This window comes from Leucoraja erinacea, unplaced genomic scaffold, assembly GCF_028641065.1.
Source record: "Leucoraja erinacea ecotype New England unplaced genomic scaffold, Leri_hhj_1 Leri_543S, whole genome shotgun sequence".
NCBI classification, from domain to species: domain Eukaryota; kingdom Metazoa; phylum Chordata; class Chondrichthyes; order Rajiformes; family Rajidae; genus Leucoraja; species Leucoraja erinaceus.
The window spans coordinates 1-20,802 of NW_026576447.1; the positions used below are offsets into that span (position 1 = coordinate 1).

Here is a 20,802-nt window from a genome sequence, read left to right on the forward strand (position 1 = left end):
TGACTGCCCCCAAGTTCCTGCTGTCCTTCTGTCATTCTCCTCGGTAACTACAAAGGGGAAATACTCATTGAGGGCCTTGCTCATCTCCTGTGACTCCACATGGAATTGACCACTTTGATTCCTGAGGGGTCCCACTGTCTTTCTAGTTACCCGTGTCCCCCTAATGTATTCATAAAATCTCTTGCGATTGCCCTTAATGCTATCTGCCATAGGTATCTCCTGACCCCTTTTTGCCCTTCTGATTTCCTTTTTTACTTTGCTCCTTCGTTCCCGAAACTCCTCCAGGGATACACAGCTTCGCAGTTATAGTGAGATGGTTGCTTCTAAGGTACAGGAAGACAGTAGATGGCTGAGATATGAGGAAAGGGAATAGACAGACAGTGCAAGTGCCCCTGCGGCCATTCCCCTTCAAAACAGTTGTAACCTTTTAGATACTGTTGGGAGAAATGACCTATCAGGTGTGAGCAGCAGAGGCAGTCAGGGCTGTGCCACTGAGCCCGGCTCCGAGGGTCAAGGACTTCTCAGAGCAGCTGCATGACATTCTCAAGGGTGAGGGGGAGCAGCCGTAAAGCCCCTGTCCCACTGTACGAGGTAATTCACGAGTTCTCCCGAGTTTTCCCCGGATTCGAACTCGGAGAATGTCCGTAGCGGGTCCGTAGGAGTTCGTGGATGTCTCGTAGCGGCTCGTAATGCTAACGGTAGGTATAAAAAGTAAAACATTTTTTCATCACGAGTATTTTTTTGCTTGTGGACATTTTTCACAGGGATGAAAAAACGTCACGAGTTTACCGGATGACCCGAACACCTACCGTTAGCATTACGAGCCGCTTTGGGACATCCACGAACTCCTACGGACCCGCAACGGACATACTCCGAGTTTGAATCAGGGGAAAACTCGGGAGAATTCATGAATTACCTCGTACATTGGGACAGGGGCTTAAGTCTGTGCATGTTGGCAGAAATGAGATAGGTAGGAAAAGGGATGGAGTCCTGTAAAATGATAATAGGCAGTTATACAAATGGTCTGGCAAATCCAGACTCCAGGATAGGGATCTCTGGATTACTCCTGGTGCCATGTGCTAGTGTGGCGAGGAACAAGAAGATAGGATAGGTCAATTTGCAGCTGAAGTGTTGGTGCGGGGTGCAGGATTCAGAATTTTGGACCACTGGGATCTCTGGGTCAGAGGTGACCTGTACAAGAGGATGGGTTGCATCTGAATTGAGGGGAACTAATATCCTGGCAGGCAGGTTTGCTAGTTCTACATGGGTAGGTTTAAACTAGAATGGTAGCTGGGCGGGATCCAATGCAAGATTGATCTAAGTGAGAGGCTGGAAGTCAGTATGGAAGGTAGTTAAAGAAGGTTCAAGGACAGGAGCATGGCAGAGAGAGAGGAAGAAGTGTTGGATTGAGTTGCACTTATTGAGAGGCGTGAATGGGTAGGTATGTGAAACTGGGACATTGTAAACATTACAGAAACCTGGTTGAGAGAGGGAAAGGACTGGCATCTTAATGTTCCAGGGTAACGATGCTACGGGAGGAAGTGGTGGTGCTTTATTAATGAAGAAAAATGTCACGCAGTAGTCCGAGATGATGGTTTGTCCAATAAAGCTACATGAGTAGAACTGTGAAATAAAAAGGGGATGATCACCTTGTTGGGAATGTACTATAGGCCCCCAAACAATCTATGAAAATTAGAAAAGCAAATATGTCAGCAGATAGCAGGCAGCTGCAAAACTACGGAGATTGTTATTGTGGGGGATTTCAACTTTCCCATTATGGACTGTGACTGTCATACTGCCAAGGGTTTAAATGGGGTGGAATTTGTCAAATGTGTTCACAAAAGTGCCCTTAGGCAATATGTAGAGGGCCCTACAAGAGAGAGGGCAAAGCTTGATCTACTCTTAGGAAATTGGGATGGGCAAGTGTCTGAAGTGTCCTTGTGAGAGCCTTTGGGACCTGCAAACCACTCTGCTATTAGCTTTAAAGCAGTTATGGATAAAGACATGGCAGGCCCTCAAGGTAAAATTTTGAACTCGGGCAAGGCCAACTCTGATGGTATTAGATTGGAACTTGCTCAAGTTAAATGGAGTAGGTTGTTTGCTGGCAAAGGAACATTTGGAAAATGGGATGCTTTTAAAGAGTATCCCTTGATGGGTTTCTGCAAATGAGGAGCATATTTAGGAAGGTAGTCAGGTAGAAAGGGGTCAGGAGATAGCTCTGGCAGATAATATTAGGAACATCCAAAGATATTTTATGTACATTAAGGGCAAGAAGGTAACTAGAGAGAGAATAGGGGCCCATAGACATCAAAGTGATAATTTCTGTGGGGAACCACAGGAGATGGGCAAGATCCTGAATGACTATTTCTCCTTTGTTTTTACCGTGAAGAAAGTCATGAAGACTGGTGATCTTGGGACACTTAATGGAAATGTCTTGAGGACAGTCCATATTACAGTTGAATATCCAAAGAAGTATGAAGGTCGATAAATCTCCCGGGCCTGATCAGATATATCCGAGGACACTGTGGAAAGCTAGAGAAGAAATTGCAGATGGCCTGGCTGTCAACATTAATGAATCAACATTAGACAAGGGCGAGGTGCCACAGGCTGGGTCTCGACCCGAAACAGCACCCATTCCTTCTATCCAGAGATGCTGCCTGTACTGCTGAGTTACTCCAGCATCTTCAGGTCTATCTATGGTGGGTGGCTAATGTTGTTCCTTTATTTAAGAAGGGCTGCAAGGAAAAGCCTGCGAAATATAGACCAGTGTGCCTAAAACTCAGGTACGAAAGTTATTTGAGAGTATTCTGATGGATATGATGTATATGCATTTGGACAGACTGGGGCTGATTAGGAATAGTCAGTAAAGTTTTGTAAATGGGAGATCATGATTTACAAATCGACAGAGTCGTTGTCTATATGGACTTCAGAAAGGCATTTGATTAAGTTCCACATGCTTGGCTGCTCTGGAAGGTAAGCATCACATGGGATCCAACGAGATCTAGGCAACTGAATAGGGAATGGGTTCATGGATGGAAGCAGAGGGTGATGCAGGAAGGTTGTTTTGGGGATTGGTGGTGTGCCTCAGGGATCGGTGCTTGACCCATTGTTGTTTGTGGTTTATATCAATGATTTGGATGAGAATGTAGAATGCATGATTTGTGAGTTTGTAGATGACACCAAAGTGGATGGTACCAAAGGTAACAAAGATGGTTAACAAAGATTACAGCAGGATCTTGATCAGTTGGGCAAGTAGGCTGAGGAATGATTAATGGAGTTTAATGGAGATAAGTGTGAGATGTTGCATTTTGTGAAGTCAAACCAGGGCAAGACCTTCACAGTGAATGGCAGGCTCTGGGGAGTGTTGTAGACCAGAGGACGTGAGGGCCTTGGATATAGGGAGAGGTTGATGCAGGCTGGGACTTTATTCCTTGCAGGGCAAGAAGATGAGGTGACATTATAGAGGTGTCTAAGATCATGAGAAGAATAGACAGGGTAAATAAAGTATTTTATCCAGAGCAGCAGAATCAAGAAATGCTCTATTTCAAAAGTGGCAGTAGAGATAAGTCTCACAATGCCAGAGATTAGGGTTTGATCCTGACTAACAGTGCTGTCTATGTGGAGTTTGCATGTCTTTCCTGCATTCGGTGGATTTCCTCTTGGTGCCCCGGTTCCTCCCACACCCAAAGACGTACGGATTGGTTGGTCTGTAAATTGCCCCTTGTATGTGGGGATTGGATGCAAAAATGACATAACATAGAACTAATGTGAACGTGTGATCGATGGTCGCTATAAGCTCATTGGGCCGAAGGGCATTTTTCCACACCACGTTTCCTACCAGTCATACGTCAGTGGTAGGAAAATTATTTATTTTAATTCCAAAAATTTGGATCGCATAGGATCCCAGGAGAGCTATCCGACTGGATAGCTGTGACTCATGCTGTGCCTCGGGGATCGGTGTTGCCTCCCTTGTTGTTTATAATTTATATCAACGATTTGCATGAGGATGTACATGCACTAACATCAATAGTATGTTTGCAGATGATACTAAAGTGGATGGTATTTCGTTAGTGGAGTTCATAATCAACATTTACAGCAGGATCTGATGAGTTAGGCAAGTGGGCTGAGGAATGGTAAATGTCTGATGAAGGGTCCCAACCTTAAATTCACCTGTCCATGTTCACAGAGCTGTTGTCAGACCCACTCAGCTACTTCATTTTTAAATCATTTTCTGTTTTCACATTTTTAATATTTTGCCTTTGCTTCGGCCCTAATCATGCGAAAATCATCAAAAACTACAAAAATGACATGTGGCCATCCAGAATTTACATTTCTGGAATAAAGAAATAAACGATTCCCACTATTCACTGTGTTAACTTGCCTGCAGTGTCAAATCTGCACAGCGAGGCGGTATCAAAAATTAAGAAAATCATAACAAAATTAACTTCCCCAGAAAATAATTTCGAACAATCTGCAGGAGATTTGTTCCCTTTACCTATGGAGCATAAAGGTGCATTTCCAAAAGCAAAATCTGATCATTTCTTCCTTGATTATTTTTTTTGTCTTCATTTTTGGGTTATTTTTGTCTTGAACAACTCTTTTAAGAGTCAAAAATATATCTGCATTTCATATGCAACTGAATTGACAGAGAGCTGGTGCAGCTCTATATGAGCCCTGGATCTATAATACACTATGGAGATAATGCTTTCAAAGAATCACAATGTGCCCCACAATATGTTTTGGCCAAAGAAAATGGTGTTCTTTCAGTGGAGGATGCAGATCAAGGTTAAAATTCAAATTGCAGAGCCCCTTTAGGAAATTGGCTGAATGGATAGATATATCTAAGTAGCTTACATACACAGATTATCACAGTGGTCTTGATGTGAGTTTTTCCCACGTGAAAAAAATGTGACATTTTTTATCTGCTACTCGCTGCTTATTGCAGTTTGCAGCCAGGAATTCAATAATGTGTGGGTAAAAATGGATTTGTTATAGGACGTTAGTGTGTGATGCTCAGAATCATTTTCCATTTAGTTATCTCACAAATAACAATAAATCACAATGAACTCACAAATCCTTGGTCAGTGAAATTTTTTTTGAAATGTCTGGGAAATGGTGAAATATATATTTGACGTATGAAGGTGGATAAATCTCCCAGGCATGATCAGATATATCTCAGGGCACTTTGGGAAACTAGAGAAAAAATTGCAGACAGCCTGGCTGAGATATATGAATCATCATTAGACACGGATGAGGTGCCAGAAGACTGAATGGTTAATATTGTAACTATACATAAAAAGGATCTGCAAGGACAGGCCTGGGAACTATAGACAAGTGAGCCTACCATCTGTGGTTGGTAAGTAATGGAGAGTATTCTGAGTGTTAAGATATCTCTGCATTTGGATAGACAAGAGCTGATTAGGGATAGTCAGCAGGGTGTTGTACGTGAGAGATCGTGTCTTACGAATCTGATTTTTTAAATATCTGAGGTTTTTTTTTAATGTAACCTAAAAGGAATAGACATTGTGTATCCAGGCTTCAGTAAGGCCTTTAAGGGTTCACAGGGTGGTCTGCTCGGGAAAGTTAGATTGCATGGGATCTAAGAAGAGTTATACGACTGGATAGAGAATTGGATACATGGAAGGAAGCAGTGGTTAATGGTGGATGGTTGTTTTTCGCACTGTAGGACTGTGATTAGTGGTGTGGCTCAGGGAACGGTGTTGGCTTATTGTTGTTTATGGTTTAAAATATTTGGATGAGAATGGAGAATGCATGATTAGTAAGTTTGCAGATGACACTGCAGATGGTATCGTAGAAAGTGAAGATGGTTGTCAAAAATTAAGTAGGATCTTGATCAGCTGGGCAAGTGGGCTGAGGAATGGTTAATGGAGTTTAATGCAAATATGTGTGAGGTGCTGCATTTAAGGAAATCAAACTAGGCAGGTCCTTCACAGTTCCTTGAAACATAAAGAATTAGTTTCTTGAACATACGTACATGGTTCCTTTAAAGTGACATTACAAGTAGATAGGGTGGTAAAGAAGGTTTTTGGCACACTGGCATGTTGGCCATCATCAGTCACGGTATTGAGTATCGAAGTTGGGATGTTGTGTTACAGTTGCATAAGATGTTGGTGAGTCCGGATTTGGAGTATCGTGTTCAGTTTTGCTTAATCTACTTTAGGAAGTATATTGTTAAGCTGGAAAGAGTGCAGAGAAGATTTACTAGGATAATGCCAGGACTTCAGCCCAACTTGCCCATGCCAACAAAAATGCCCCAGCCACAGAAGTACTAATTGCCCACGATTAGCCCATACCGCTCTAAACCTTTCCTATCCACGTACCTGTCCAAATGTCTTTTAAATGTTGTTCTACCTACCTCATTTACCTCCTTTGGCATCACGTTCCAGATACCCACCATTGTTCACGTTCCTTTTAAATCTTTCCCCTCTCACCGTCAACCTATGTCCTCTGGTTCTTGATTCCCCTAAAATAATCTGTGCATTGACCCTATACTTTCTCCTCATGACCTTATACATTGGTAAATAATCATCCCTTTTTATTCTGCACTCCAAGAAATAAGGTCCTAGCCTGCCCAACCTTAACCCGATAGCTCAGGCCCTCTAGTCCTGGCAACATCCTCGAAAATCTGCTCTGCACTCTTTCGAGTTCAGCAACATCTTTCCTATAGCAGGGCATCCAAAACACAATAGATGAAATGGATTTTACCCTCAAATGAAAAATAAATTCTAATAAGAATAATCTAGAACTTGCAGCCACAGAGCCGCCCCACCCACTTTGTATCATTAGAGCATTCTTGCATTAAGGAGTATGAAATTAAAAAATAACCATATTCCTACCTTGTCATTTTTGGCTTTAAAACGCCCACAAGTTTCAGAAAAAGGTATATAAAGCCCATAGTAAAAGTAGTCCATATCATCACAGCAGAGAGTGCAAGACAATTATATTCAAGAGTCTGTGAGAAAGAAACAAAGTGAACAATTTTAGCAAACCACAAATTACTATTTTTAAATGAAACATTTTAATACAAGTTGGCCAAGGTGTGGACTTGCAATAGGTATGTGTCAACCAGATCACGTTGACATAAGACGCAATACCTCAAGCTCGCAAACATTGTAATGATCAAAGTCCATACTTCATGATAGAGGCACATAAACTACGTGCTGAAATTTGACACAAATCAATGAGCACCCCTGTGGCCATTCCCCTTCAAAAGGGGGACATGCTTTTGGATACTGCTGGGGAGAATGACCCACCCACCAGGAGTGGGCAGTAATGCAGTCAGGGCTATGCCACTGAGCCTGGTTCGAAGGCACAGGGGGAAGGATAACATCAGGCAGAGCCATAGTGGAAAGAGGATTAAGGGGGAAAGACGGGAGATTCTGTGGCAGCAATTGAAATTCCAGGATTGTATGCAGTTTCTCTGGTGTTAGGGTCCAGTATGTCTTAAAGCAGCTGCATGACATTCTGAAGGGGGAGGGTGAGCCGCCAAAAGTCGTTGTGTATGTTCGGACAAATGACATGGGAAGGAAAAGGGATAAAGTCCTTTAAAATGAAAACAGGGAGGTTGGCAACATATTAAAAAGCAGGGTAGACAAAACTGCTGGAGAAACTCAGCGGGTGAGGCAGCAACTATGGAGCGAAGGAAATAGGCAACGTTTTGGGTCAAAACCCTTCTTCAGACTGATGTTTTAAAAAGCAGGTTTTCCGGGGAAGTGATCTCTGGATTACTCCCGGTAATGTGCTAGTGAGGGAAGACACAGAAGATATGAAAGATGAATACGTGGCAGGGGCAAGAATTCAGGCCTGAGGTAAGGCAGATGAGCTCAGGGTACGTGCGACTGGAATGTTGGAGCCAAAACAGAAACCTTGCTATGTGAGGGACAGGACTGACAGTTTAATGTTCCAGGGTACTGGTTCTACAGGAGAAGCACAGGTGAGGTGAGGATATAAGAGGAGGGGGTGTTACTTTATTGATTAAGGAAAATGTCATGGCAGTAGTCCGAGATGACATTACCGATGGTTTGTCCAGTGAGATATCAACAACTTGGTTGAGAGTGTAGAAGACATGATTACTAAGTTTGCAGATGACACTATAGTGGGTAGCATAGACAGTGAAGAAGGTTATCAAAAAATACAGCAGGATCTTGATCTGTTGGGCAAGTGGGCTGAGGAATGGGAAATTGAGTTTAATGAAAGTAAGTGGAGGGTGTTGCATTTTGGGAAGTCAAGCTATTGCAGGAGCTTCACAGAGAATGGACCTTCACAGAGTAGTGCTATGGAGTGTTGTACAACAAATCAGAATCAGAATTTATTCGCCAAGTATGTTTTGCAACATACGAGGAATTTCACTGGCCAGGTCAGTCATACAATTAAAAGCAACAGATTCAAAAACACATTTTAACATGAACATCCACCACAGTGACTTCTACACATTCCTCACTGTGATGGAAGGCGAAATAAAGTTCAAGTCCTTTCTTTTGTTCTTCCTCGGTCGGGGGCCTCGAGCCCTCCGTTGACGGGACGGTCTTGACTCCCGTAGCCGGTGGCGTTCGTGCCCTCCGTGTCGAGGCGTTCAGCTCCTGCATCGGTGAGTTGTCAGCTCACCCGCGCCGGGCGATCGAATGTCGCGTTGGGGTTGGTCGAACCTTTTGCGGCGTTGGAACTCCCGACTAGCCTCTCCCGAGACTGCGAGTCCGTGATGGTAAGTCCGTAGGCCGCGGTGAGAGCGATCCCAGGCAAGGGATCAGCTCCGATGTTATGTCCGCGCCCTGCAGTGGAGCTCACGACAGTCCGAGGAGGCCTCCAGCTCCAGCGATGGTAGGCCGCAGAGCCCGGAGAATGTGAACCGAAATTGATCACATCTCCGGCAAGGTAGGAACTTGAAAAAAAGTTTCCCCCGATCCCCTCCCCCCCCCCCCCACATAAAACAAACCGAAGTACATTAAAACAAACTTTTAACAAACACAAAAAATAACAAAAGGATGTACAAAAGAACCGACTGCCGGCAGGGCTGCCATCTCCCCGGCGCCCCTGGTGGTCATAATGGGATCTTGGAGTGCAGGTACCCAGTTCCTTGAATAGATAAGAGTGGCCAAGAAGGCTATCGAGCCATTGACCTTCATCAGTCAAGATATTGAGTATAGAAGTTGGGATGTTATGTTGCTGTTGTACAAGACGTTGGTGAGGCTGCATTTGGAGTATTGTGCTCAGTTTTTGTCATCTTGGTATAAGAAAGATGTGGTTAAGTTAGAAAGAGTGCAGAGATGATTTATGAGGTTGTTGCCAGGACTTCAGAGCCTGAGCTATAGGGAAAGGTTGGGCTGGCTAAGACTGTAATCCTTGGGAGCATAGGAGGATAAGGGGTAATCGTACAGAGGTGCATAAGATCACGGGGAATGGATAGCGTATTTGCATAGAGTTTTTTACCCAGAGTAGGTGAATGAAGAACCTAAAGACATAGATTTAAGGTGAGAGTGGAAAGATTTATTAGGAACCTGAGAAGCAACTTTGTGAAACTGAGAGTGGTGGGTATATAGAATAAGCTGCCAGAGGAAATAGTTAAGGCAGCTATTATAACAACATTTAAAGGACATTTAGGCAAGTGCATGGATAGTAAAGAACTAGAGAGATATGGGCCAAATGCAGGCAGGTGGGACTAGTGTAAATGGGGCATGTTGGTCGTCATAGGCAAGTTGGGCTGAAGGACCTGTTTCCATGCATTATGATTCTAGGGATCCAAGGAGAGCTAGCCGACTGGATAGAGAATTGGCTTCATGGAAGGAAGCAGAGGGTAATGGTGGAAGGTTGTTTCACAGTAGGACTAACTAACAGTGTGCCTCAGGGATCGTGGCTTCCGCGAGGGGAAGCCCATCCACCCGCGTGACAGACGGCCGAGTGCGAGTCGACTGCGGGTTTTGGGGGGGGGGGGGGGGGTTAACGTAACTCGCAGCTCGTGAAAAACAGTGCCCAGCAGGCTGCGCGTTGAAAACTCTGCGCAGCTGGCCGCGAGGAGCAGAGACATTGTGACGTCATCAGCTCGTTAGCTTTAAAAAATCTTAGATTAGTGAACAATTTTAATAAAATAATGAATCAAATTTTCAGATGAGTCAATTTTCGAGATCATGAGGTAAATCTCTATCGGAATATGTAAAAATTTCACCGTTAGCGCGTCGTGTTTTTGAGGAGATTTGAATCACAGAAAAACACACAAATCCACACATAAATAAATACAACCATATCCAAGATAAGAGTTTTATGTATATTGATTGATGGAATGGAATCAGGCCCTTTGACCCAACTCATTTGATGTCAACCAAGGTGCCTTCCTGAGCTAGTCCAATTTGCCTACATTGGTCCATATCCCACCAAACCTTCCCTACCATTTATCTGTCCAAATGTTTTTTTTTTTTAATTGTAATTTTACCCACCATTCCCACTTCCCCTGGCAGCTACTTTCATATACCCACCACCCTTTGTATGAAAACTTATCCCTTTAAATCTTTCCCCTTTCACCTTAAACCTACATCCTCTAATCTGAGTCTTCCCTATCCTGGGACCATTCACCTAGCTAGACACAAAATGCTGGAGTAACTCAGCAGGACAGGGAGCATCTCTAGAGAGGAATGGGTGACGTTTCGGGAATTCAGGAATGGGAGACCCTTCTTCAGACTGATGTCAGGGGAGTGGGTGGGACAGAGATAAAATGTAGGCGGAGACAGTAAGACTGGTGGGAGAACTGGGAAGGAGGAGGGGATAGAGAGAGAGGGAAAGCAAGGCTTATTTGAAGTTAGATAAATCAATGTTCACACCGTTGGGGTGTAAGCTACCCAAGCTGTTCCTCCAATTTGCACTGGGCCTCACTCTGACAATGGAGGAGGCCCAGGACAGAATGGTCTGATTGGGAATGGGAGGGGGAGTTAAAGTACTTAGCAACTGGGTGATCAGGTAGGTTAAGGTGGACTGAGCGGAGGTATTCAGCGAAACGATCGCCGAGCCTGCGTGTGGTCTCGCCTGTATCTGCAGTTCTTTCCTACACATTGTGACCATTCATCTTACAATGTCATAAATCTCCCGAAGGTCACCTCTCAGTTTCCCTTGCACCAGGGAAAACAGTCCCAGCCTATCCATTTCTTCTTTCAACACAAGCCCAACAGCCCCAGTAACATCCTTGTGGAACTTTTCTACACCTTCTCTAACTTAATCACATCTTTCCTATAACATTGTGACCAGAAATGCACACAATATTCCAAGTGCATCCGCACCAATGTTTTCCAGTTGTAACATGGTTGTAATATGACGTCCTGAACTATATTTCTTTTACACCACCTTCAGGGATCCATGCTCTCTAGTCTACAGGACCTGTGCATTTCCTGTTATGGGCCAATTAATCAAAATGCATTATCTTCTAAGAGAAGAGGATTTGATTTAAGAATATTCCTGAGAGGAGAAGTTTCAGTTCGAAAAATATCTAAAAAAGGAATATTTAACAAAGCTGGCAACAATGGCTTTCATAAATCATATGGAATGAATCATAAACAGTTTGATAGAAAAAGACCAGCAAATGTGGTTACAATACAGAAACAAAATGAAAGGAGTTATGAGTCTGTGATCGATAAACCCTGCTGTTTGTTGGGATTTGTCATTTTTAAGCAACTGGTGTGGTATCTGGTTAGTTGTTACAATTCAGTGTTGTTCTGTTATCTGTAGACATTTCTTAACTGTATATTGAGTGTTCTTTCATTTTCTGCTATGAAATATTCTATTCTTCTACCAAGCCGGATGGTGTCTCTGATGCTAAAGGATAGGTTTCATACATTGAATGTATTTGTTAAATATGTGCAGCAAGGAACTACAGATGCTGCTTTAAACCGAAGAGACACAAAAAGCTGGAGTAACTCAGCAGGTCAGACAGCATCTCTAGAGAAAAGGAATAGGTGATTCTCAGAGTCATGGAGTCATAGAGTGATACAGTGTGAAAACAGGTCCTTCGGCCCAACTTGTCCACACCGGCCAACATGTCCCAGCTACACTCGTCCCACCTGCCTGCGTTTGGTCCATATCCCTCCAAACATGTCCTGTCCAGGGATTTACCGGAGTCGCTGCCTCAAAAAGAGGCCAGCATCATCAGAGACCCACATCACCTTGGCCTTATACCATTTCACTCCTGCTATCGGGAAGAAGGTTTAGGAGCCTGAAAACTGTAACATCCAGGTTCAAGAACAGCATCTTCCCTACAGCCATCAGGCCATTAAACACTACAATCTCCAAATAAGTTCTGAACTCCAATAGACTATTATTGTTATTATTGCACTATTATTGTTTATTTGTTGTGTGTGTATGTGTATATATATATATGTGTGTATATATATATGTGTATATATATATGTATGTGTATATATATGTATATATACACATACCTATATGTGTGTGTGTGTATATGTATACAGTGGCTTGCAAAAGTATTCATAACCCTTGAACTTTTCCACATTTTGTCACGTTACAACCACAAACGTAAATGTATTTTATTGGGATTTTATGTGATAGACCAACACAAAGTGGCGCATAATTGTGAAGTGGAAGGAAAATGATACATGGTTTTCAAATTTTTTTACAAATAAAAAACTGAAAAGTGTGGCGTGCAAAAGTATTCAGCCCCCTTTACTCTGATACCCCTAAATAAAATCCAGTGCAACCAATTGCCTTCAGAAGTCACCTAATTAGTAAATAGAGTCCACTTGTGTGTAATCTAATCTCAGTATAAATACAGCTGTTCTGTGAAGGCCTCAGAGGTTTGTTAGAGAACATTAATGAACAAACAGCATCATGAAGCCCAAGGAACACACCAGACAGGTCAGGGATAAAGTTGTGGAGAAGTTTAAAGCAGGGTTAGGTTATAAAAAAATATCCCAAGCTTTGAACATCTCATGGAGCACTGTTCAATCCATCATCCGAAAATGGAAAGAGTATGGCACAACTGCAAACCTACCAAGACATGGCCGTCCACCTAAACTGACAGGCCGGGCAAGGAGAGCATTGATCAGAGAAGCAGCCAAGAGGCCCATGGTAACTCTGGAGGAATTGCAGAGATTCACAGCTCAGGTGGGAGAATCTGTCCACAGGACAACAATTAGTCGTGCACTCCACAAATCGGGCCTTTATGGAAGAGTGGCAAGAAGAAAGCCATTGTTGAAAAAAAGCCATAAGAAGTCCCGTTTGCAGTTTGCCACAAGCCATGTGGGGGACACAGCAAACATGTGGAGGAAGGTGCTCTGGTCAGATGAGACCAAAATTGAAGTTTTTGGCCTAAATGCAAAACGCTATGTATGGTGGAAAGCTAACACTGCACATCACCCTGAACACAACATTCCCACTGTGAAACATGGTGGTGGCAGCATCATGCTGTGGGGATGCTTTTCTTCAGCAGGGACAGGGAAGTTGGTCAGAGTTGATGGGAAGATGGATGGAGCCAAATACAGGGCAATCTTGGAAGAAAACCTGTTCGAGTCTGCAAAAGGGGCAGAGGTTCACCTTCCAGCAGGACAACGACCCTAAACATACAGCCAGAGCTACAATGGAATGGTTTAGATCAAAGCATATTCATGTGTTAGAATGGCCCAGTCAAAGTCCAGACCTAAATCCAATTGAGAATCTCCAGCAAGACTTGAAAATTGCTGTTCACAGACGCTCTCCATCCAATCTGACTGAGCTTGAGCTATTTTGCAAAGAAGAATGGGCAAAAATTTCAGTCTCTAGATGTGCAAAGCTGGTAGAGACATACCCCAAAAGACTTGCAGCTGTAATTGCAGCGAAAGGTGGTTCTACAAAGTATTGACTCAGGGGGGCTGAATACTTTTGCACGCCACACTTTTCAGTTTTTTATTTGTAAAAAAATTTGAAAACCATGTATAATTTTCCTTCCACTTCACAATTATGCACCACTTTGTGTTGGTCTATCACATAAAATCCCAATAAAATACATTTACATTTGTGGTTGTAACATGACAAAATGTGGAAAAGTTCAAGGGGTATGAAAACTTTTGCAAGCCACTGTATATACACACACTCAACTATCTTTTCTCTCTCTCGTTTATTATATTGTTCACAATGTACTATGTTTACATATTCTGTTGTGCTGCAGCAAGTAACAATTTCATTGTTCTATCTGGTATAGATGACAATAAAACACTCTTGACTCTTGATCCAGAGTCTTAACAAAGAAACATAGAAAATAGGTGCAGGAGGAGGCCATTCGGCCCTTTGAGCCAGCATCACCATTCATTGTGATCATGGCTGATCGTTCCCAATCAATAACCCGTGCCTGCCTTCTCCCCATATCCCTTGATTCCACGAGCCCCTAGAGCTCTATCTAACTCTTTCTTAAATCCATCCAGTGTCTTGGCCTCCACTGCCCTCTGTGGCAGGGAATTCCACAAATTCACAACTCTCTGGGTGAAAAGGTTTTTTTTCCACCTCAGTCTTAAATGGCTTCCCCTTTATTCTAAGGCTGTGCCCCCCTAGTTCTGGACTCGCCCAACATTGGGAACATTTTTCCTGCAACTAGCCTGTCCAGTCCTTTTATGATCTTATATGTTTCTATAAGATCCCAACTCGTCCTTCAAAACTCCAGTGAATAGAAGCCTAGTCTTTTCAATCTTTCCTCATATCACAGTCCTGCCATCCCAGGGATCAATCTCGTGAACCTACGCTGCATTGCCTCAATCACAAGGATGTCCTTCCTCAAATTCCTCAAAACTGTACACAATACTCCAGATGTGGTCTCACCAGAGCCCTAACCAACTGCAGAAGAACCTCTCTACTCCTATACTGAAATCCCCTTGTTATGAAGGCCAACATTCCATTAGCTTTCTTCACTGCCTGCTGCACCTGCACGCCAACTGTCAGTGACCGGTGTACAAGGACGCCCAGGTCTCACTGCACTTCCCCCTTACCTAACCTAACCTCGTTTGTCTTGTATCTGTCTAACTGTTTCTTAAATGTTGGGATAGTCCCAGCCTCAACTACCTCCTCTGGCAACTTATTCCATACACCCACCAACCTCGGTGTGATAAAGTTACCCCTCAGATTCCTATTAAATCTTTTCCCATTCATCGTACCTATGTCCTCTTGCCCTCGATTCCCCTACTCTGGTCAAGAGATTCTATGCATCTACCCGAGCTATTCCTCTCATGATCTTATACACCTCTATAAGATCACCCCTCATCCTCCTGCACTCCGAGAAATAGAGACCTAGCCTACTCAACCTCTCCCGATAGCTCAGGCACTCTAGCCCTGGCAACATCCTCGTAAATCTTCTCTTAACTCTTTCATGCTTGACAATATCTTTCATGTAACATGGTGCCCAGAACTGAATACAATACTTTACATGCGGTCTCACCAACGTCTTATACAACTGCAACATAACCTCCCAACTTCTTTACTCATTACTCTGACAGATGAAGGCCAATGTGTCAAAAGCCTTTTTGACCACCTTATCTACCTGCGACTCCACCTTCAAGGAGCCATGCACCTACACTCCTGGATCCCTCCGCTCTACAACACTCCCTGGAGCCCTACCATTCACTATGTAGGTCCTGCCCTTGTTAGACATCCCAAAATGCACCACCTTACATTTCTCTGTATTAAATATCATGAACCCTTCCTCAGCCCACCTGGCCAATCGATCAAGATCTTGCTGCAATCTTTCACAACCAACCTCACTATCTGCAAATCCACCCACTTTTGTATCATTCTTTAGACCCTTCTTCAGACTGAGAGTCAGGGAAAGGGAAACGTGAGATATAGATGATTTGGAGAGATATCGAACAAATTAATGAAAGATTCGCAAAAAAGTAATAAAGTTAAAGAAAACAAACCATTGTTAGCTGTGTGCTAGATGAAAACAAGTACAGACAATGAGACTCAATCAATCAGATGTATTCATCACATGCACAATAAAGTGCAGTGAAATGAACTTGCCAGCAGCTGTACAATCAAAAAAAGAACACACACTATTCAATAAAAAATTTAACACAAACATCCACCACAGCATTCATCACTATGGTGGAGGCACAAAGTACAGTCAGTCCTCCTCTATTGTTCCCCCATGGTCGGGGCCATAAACCTCCGCAGTCGCCGCTGCAGGCGGCCAGATGTACAGGCCCTCTCGTCGGGACGGTAAGTCCCGAATCAGCGTTTCCCTACCAAAGACCATGGCTTCAGGATGTTGTAGGCTGCAGGCCAGCGGTCGGAGCTCTTCTCCGGGGATCCCCGGCGAGTGATCCCGCTCCGGATGGTAAGTCCACGCTACGCCTGTGGCTAGAAGCTCCGCAGAATGTGGCTTCAGGTTGTTATCAGCCACGGGCTGGTGGTCGGAGCTCTTCTCCAGCGATCCTTAGCGAGGGGTCCCAGGTTCCGGACGCTGCGCCCATGGCTAGAAGCTCCGCAGACCACGGCTTCAGGCTGTAACAGTCTGGGCGCCAGCGATCGGAGCACTCCCTTCTGGCGACCCCAGCAAGGGCTCGCCCGCTCCGCGATGAAAAGTCCATGCTGCGTCCGCTGCTGAAACTCCGGGCCCGACTGCGGGAAAGGCCGCACCAATCCATGGTGTTAGGCCGCGAGGAAGGCGACATGGAAAAAGTCGTCTCTCTGTGGAGGTGGCGACCAAAAGCGGTTCCCCTTACCCCCCTCACCGCCCCCCACACAAGACACACCAAGAGAGATTAAAACACACATTTAGACACACTAAAAAAATAAAAATAAAGTAGAAATGATGAACACGCTGCTGGCAGGGCAACCGTTTCGCTGCGCCCCCGCCGACTACAAGACCTCTTTGAAGCTGGTATGACGGGTGGGGAGGGATGGAGAGAGAGGGGATGCAAGGGTTACTTGGTTAGAAAAATGGGTATGAATATTGATTTCTCTAACTTCAAGTAACCTGGAAACAGAGGAAATACAAAAGAGGCGACCGACCACATTGGAAGGAAAAGCCACATTTCCTGTAAAAGGACATTTCAGATATCCACGAGTGGAAGGCTTGAGAGCAGATTGGTTTGGTATATTATTGCCGTGACTGAGATACGGTGAAAAACATTGTGTGTTCTAAGTTCATGTCATAGGAGCAGAATTACGTCATTCGACCCGTCGGGTCTACTACACCATTCAATCATGGCTGATCTATCGTTCCCTCTCAACCCCATTTTCTGGCCTTCTCCCCATAACCTTTGACACTCTCACTATTCATGAACGTGTCAATCTTCCCTTTAAAAAATACCCAACGACTGCTGCCACAGCCATCTGAATACCACAGATTCACCACCATCTGGCTAATGAAATTCCTCCTTAACTCCTTTCTAAAGGTACATCCTTTTATTCTGAGGCTGTGCCGTCTGGTCCTAAACTTCCACGTGGAAACATCCTCTCCACATTCACTCTATCCAGGCCTTTCACTATTCTGTAAGTTTCAATAAGGTCCCCCCCATATCCAGTCAAATCATGTCATACACACGTTCAATGGGTAATGGAGAGAGAAAAATACCAAGTGCTTAATATAGTGTTGCACCGTTACAGGAGGCATAATTGAAGAAACTGTGAGAGGGGGGTGGTGTCCTTACATGAGACAGAGTGGAAGGAGGTGCTGTCTAGTAGCTGTGGAAATCAATGAGTGTTGTAAATGTTTGTGGAAAGTTTGTCGCCACTGACATTTGTGAAATGTGATATTCAGCAATATATTTCATTGTTTACAACAATTTCTGGATGGGATTCAATGTCTATCACTGTTTTGTTGATGTCTGCTGTAAAATTCTGCTGGTGTGCTATCATGGTACCATTTTTAGCCTAAAATTAAAAGGTTTCAAAAGTCAATGAGACTTTGCTGAAAATGTGTGATCGGACCAACGCAGCATAATACCACACTGCTGTTTGTGACATAGATAAGGTTAGGGTACAATGACTTTGACTGCATGCTAAAGGGCCTGTCCCACTGCAGGGACCTAATTTGTGAGTTTAGAAGAGTTTGCCCTCGACTCATACTCGCAGCATGGTCGACACGTGGTCCTAGGAGGTCCATGTAACTGTCCTTCATGCTTGAGAGTAGTCCCCGCATACTCGAGACCTCCGTTTTTTTTTTTTTTTAAGCCACCTGAAAATTTTCTGTGAGTATAAAAAGGTCGGCATGGAAAAAAGTCGATTTTTTTTTAATCGTAGGTTTAGTCGAAGTAGGTCGTTGAAGGTCGGCATGTTATTCATAGGTAATCGAAGGCAATCGAGGGTAATTGAGGGTAGTCGAAGGTAATCGAAGGAAGTCGAAGTTAGTCATAGTGTTAGTATAGTCAATGGTAGTCGAAGATGGTCGTCTTCACTCTCCACTATTCGGTGTCCAATTTTCCCAAAGCTAGTCGAAGCTAGTCTTCAACATAGTCGAAGGAGGTAGAAGGAGATCGAAGGAGGCCTTTTACTTAGTCGAAGGAGATCTTCTATATTTTCGTAGGAGGTTCTCTACATAGTCGAAGGAGATCGTAGGAGGTGTTCTACTTCGGCGATAGAAAACGACCATAACATTTTTTGAACTCTCCTAAACTCTTAAATTAGGTCCGCACAGTGGGACAGGCCCTTTAGGGTCATTGATCCTTGTGTCACTGTATTCAGATTGTTGGGCACAACATAGAGCCTCAACAGTACATCCCTGTATTTGTATACAAGCACTCTTGAAATAACTGCTAGCTTTGGGTTTGTTTTCTTTACGACTGATTCGATTTGCAGATTAATCTTTTGTGAATACTGCACCAGCACTCCCAAGTCCCTTTGCACCTCCCATTTCTGGATTCTGTCCCCATTTAGAAAATAGTCTACGCCTTTATTCCTACTACCAAAATGCATGACTCCACATTTTGCTATATTCCATCTGCTACTTCTCTGCACACTCTCCCAACCTGTCCAAATCCTTTTGCAGAGTCCCTGCTTTCTCTACACTACCTGTCCCGCCACCTATTTTCATATCACCTGCAAACTTGGCCACAAAGCCCCTCGTCCAAATCATTAATATACACCGTGAAGAGTAGCGGCCCCAGCACCGACCCTTGTGGAACTCTGCTAGTCACTAGAACATTTTCATGTGTTCATTCATTATTTCTAGTGTAATTCTGCTTCTGAAAACAACATGCTAAATGAGAAATAAAACACCTAAATGGGTTTTTATTTGATTACAGACATGTGACAAATTTATATATCTAGGCATGTGAGCATGTTCATCACTTGGGGAAATAGGTCTTAAAGAAAGTGTTTACAATTGAGAGAGTTATGGAAAAGGTGAAGGATTTGGGAAAGATTCCCTTGAGTGACAAAAGGGTGTTGGCATGAGGGGATAAGGGAACATGCGTTAAAATACAATCAGTAAGTAATACAATCAGACACTTATATTGCTGAAAAATATTCCAGAGAAAGGACAGGTCAGAGAAAAACATAAAAACAAGAACAAAATAATGTGAATTTGAAACATTAGGTTTTATGAAGCAATAAAGGCCAATGAGGTTATAAAAGCCTGATGACAGAGTATGAATAATACATGTTTACATTTAATAAAGCTTATGGGGTTTGTGAACATGACATTGGTCATAGAATACTGGAGTACTCAAATGGTAATAAAGACACGTATGAGGTCTTCAGTTCAAGGAGGCATAAGCGGCTGTAGATGCTACAATTTGGAGCAAAAAACAAATTGTTGAAGGATCTCAGCAGTTCAGACAGGATCTGTGAAGGCAAGAGGATTGTCCATGGTTTGGGTCAAGACCCTGCATCAGGACTGAGAGTATAAAGGGAAGAGAGCCAGTATAAGGAGGGATGAGCAAGGGGCTGACAAGTGATAAGTGGAGCCAGGAGAGGAGCAGCATGATATCCAGATGGAGCCATGTGAGAGGGGTTTGAAAAACACCGTGAATAACAACGTGAATGATAGGTAGAGACCGATAATGAGTTTGAAAAAAGGGAAGATGGAGCCGGGGGTGGGGGAAGGGGAGGCTGAGGTTAGAGAATCAGACTGTAATGTGATACGTTGAGGCACAAGAGGAATTTGGTAAGCAAGGAAGGCGATAAGTGAAACTAGGTAAGGTAGATGATGGGCAGATGGAAGCAGTTGGTGAAGAGGATATTCAATGGGTATAGTATGTGGTAGCTAGTGGAGGAGGGGTGCAGGCAGGCACGTGCCATGAGTAATTACTCAGGGTAGGCAGTCAATCGGCTTTAAAAAAAAATCTTAAACTGCGCATGCGCAGATTGTTCTCCTCTCTGTAACAATAAAAAATAAAAATAAAAATTAACAATTCAATTTGCCCAAGGCTTCCAAATCTCCTTCATTCTGAATTACTGAATGGGTGGGGGGATGGAGGGTGACGGCAGGTGGATAGATGGTGGAAAAAACGGGAGCACACCGGGACAAGTTGAATCAGTTGTGATCTTATTGAATGGCAACAATGAATGATTGAATGTATAAGTTTATACTAATACTAATTCAAGGGACCAATTGGGGGAAGAGCACCTTTCACAGCATGTGAAGAGTCTGACCAGGGGTAAAGTTGCGGGGAGGGCAGGAGCATTGAGAAAGAGGGGTCGGGGATCACGCCAGTAACCCACTCACTCACCGCTGGCGTGGAGCCACCGCATTGTGGCCGGGGAGGGAAGCAACTCGGGTGGCTGCGAGCAGCCGCCGGGACCCGACCGCAGAACTGCCGCCACTTCAGCGCCTTCTGCCGGTCCGCTCACCTCTGGCAGTGCTCTCCGTCTGAACATCTC

The 20,802-nt window shown here is 43.8% G+C and overlaps 1 long non-coding RNA gene across 3 annotated transcripts in view; it reads right to left on the reverse strand.

Annotated features, from left to right (window-relative positions):
* Window positions 1-4,061: 4,061 nt before the first annotated feature.
* The window catches only part of LOC129694105 (uncharacterized), a 55,155-nt gene continuing 38,414 nt past the window's right edge, over window positions 4,062-20,802 (reverse strand). For 2 of the 3 annotated variants that reach the window (XR_008722955.1, XR_008722954.1), the window contains exon 3: window positions 4,062-6,973. This is a non-coding gene — a long non-coding RNA (uncharacterized LOC129694105). The remainder of the gene's footprint in view (window positions 6,974-20,802) is intronic. The other variant, XR_008722953.1, reaches the window with a different exon arrangement.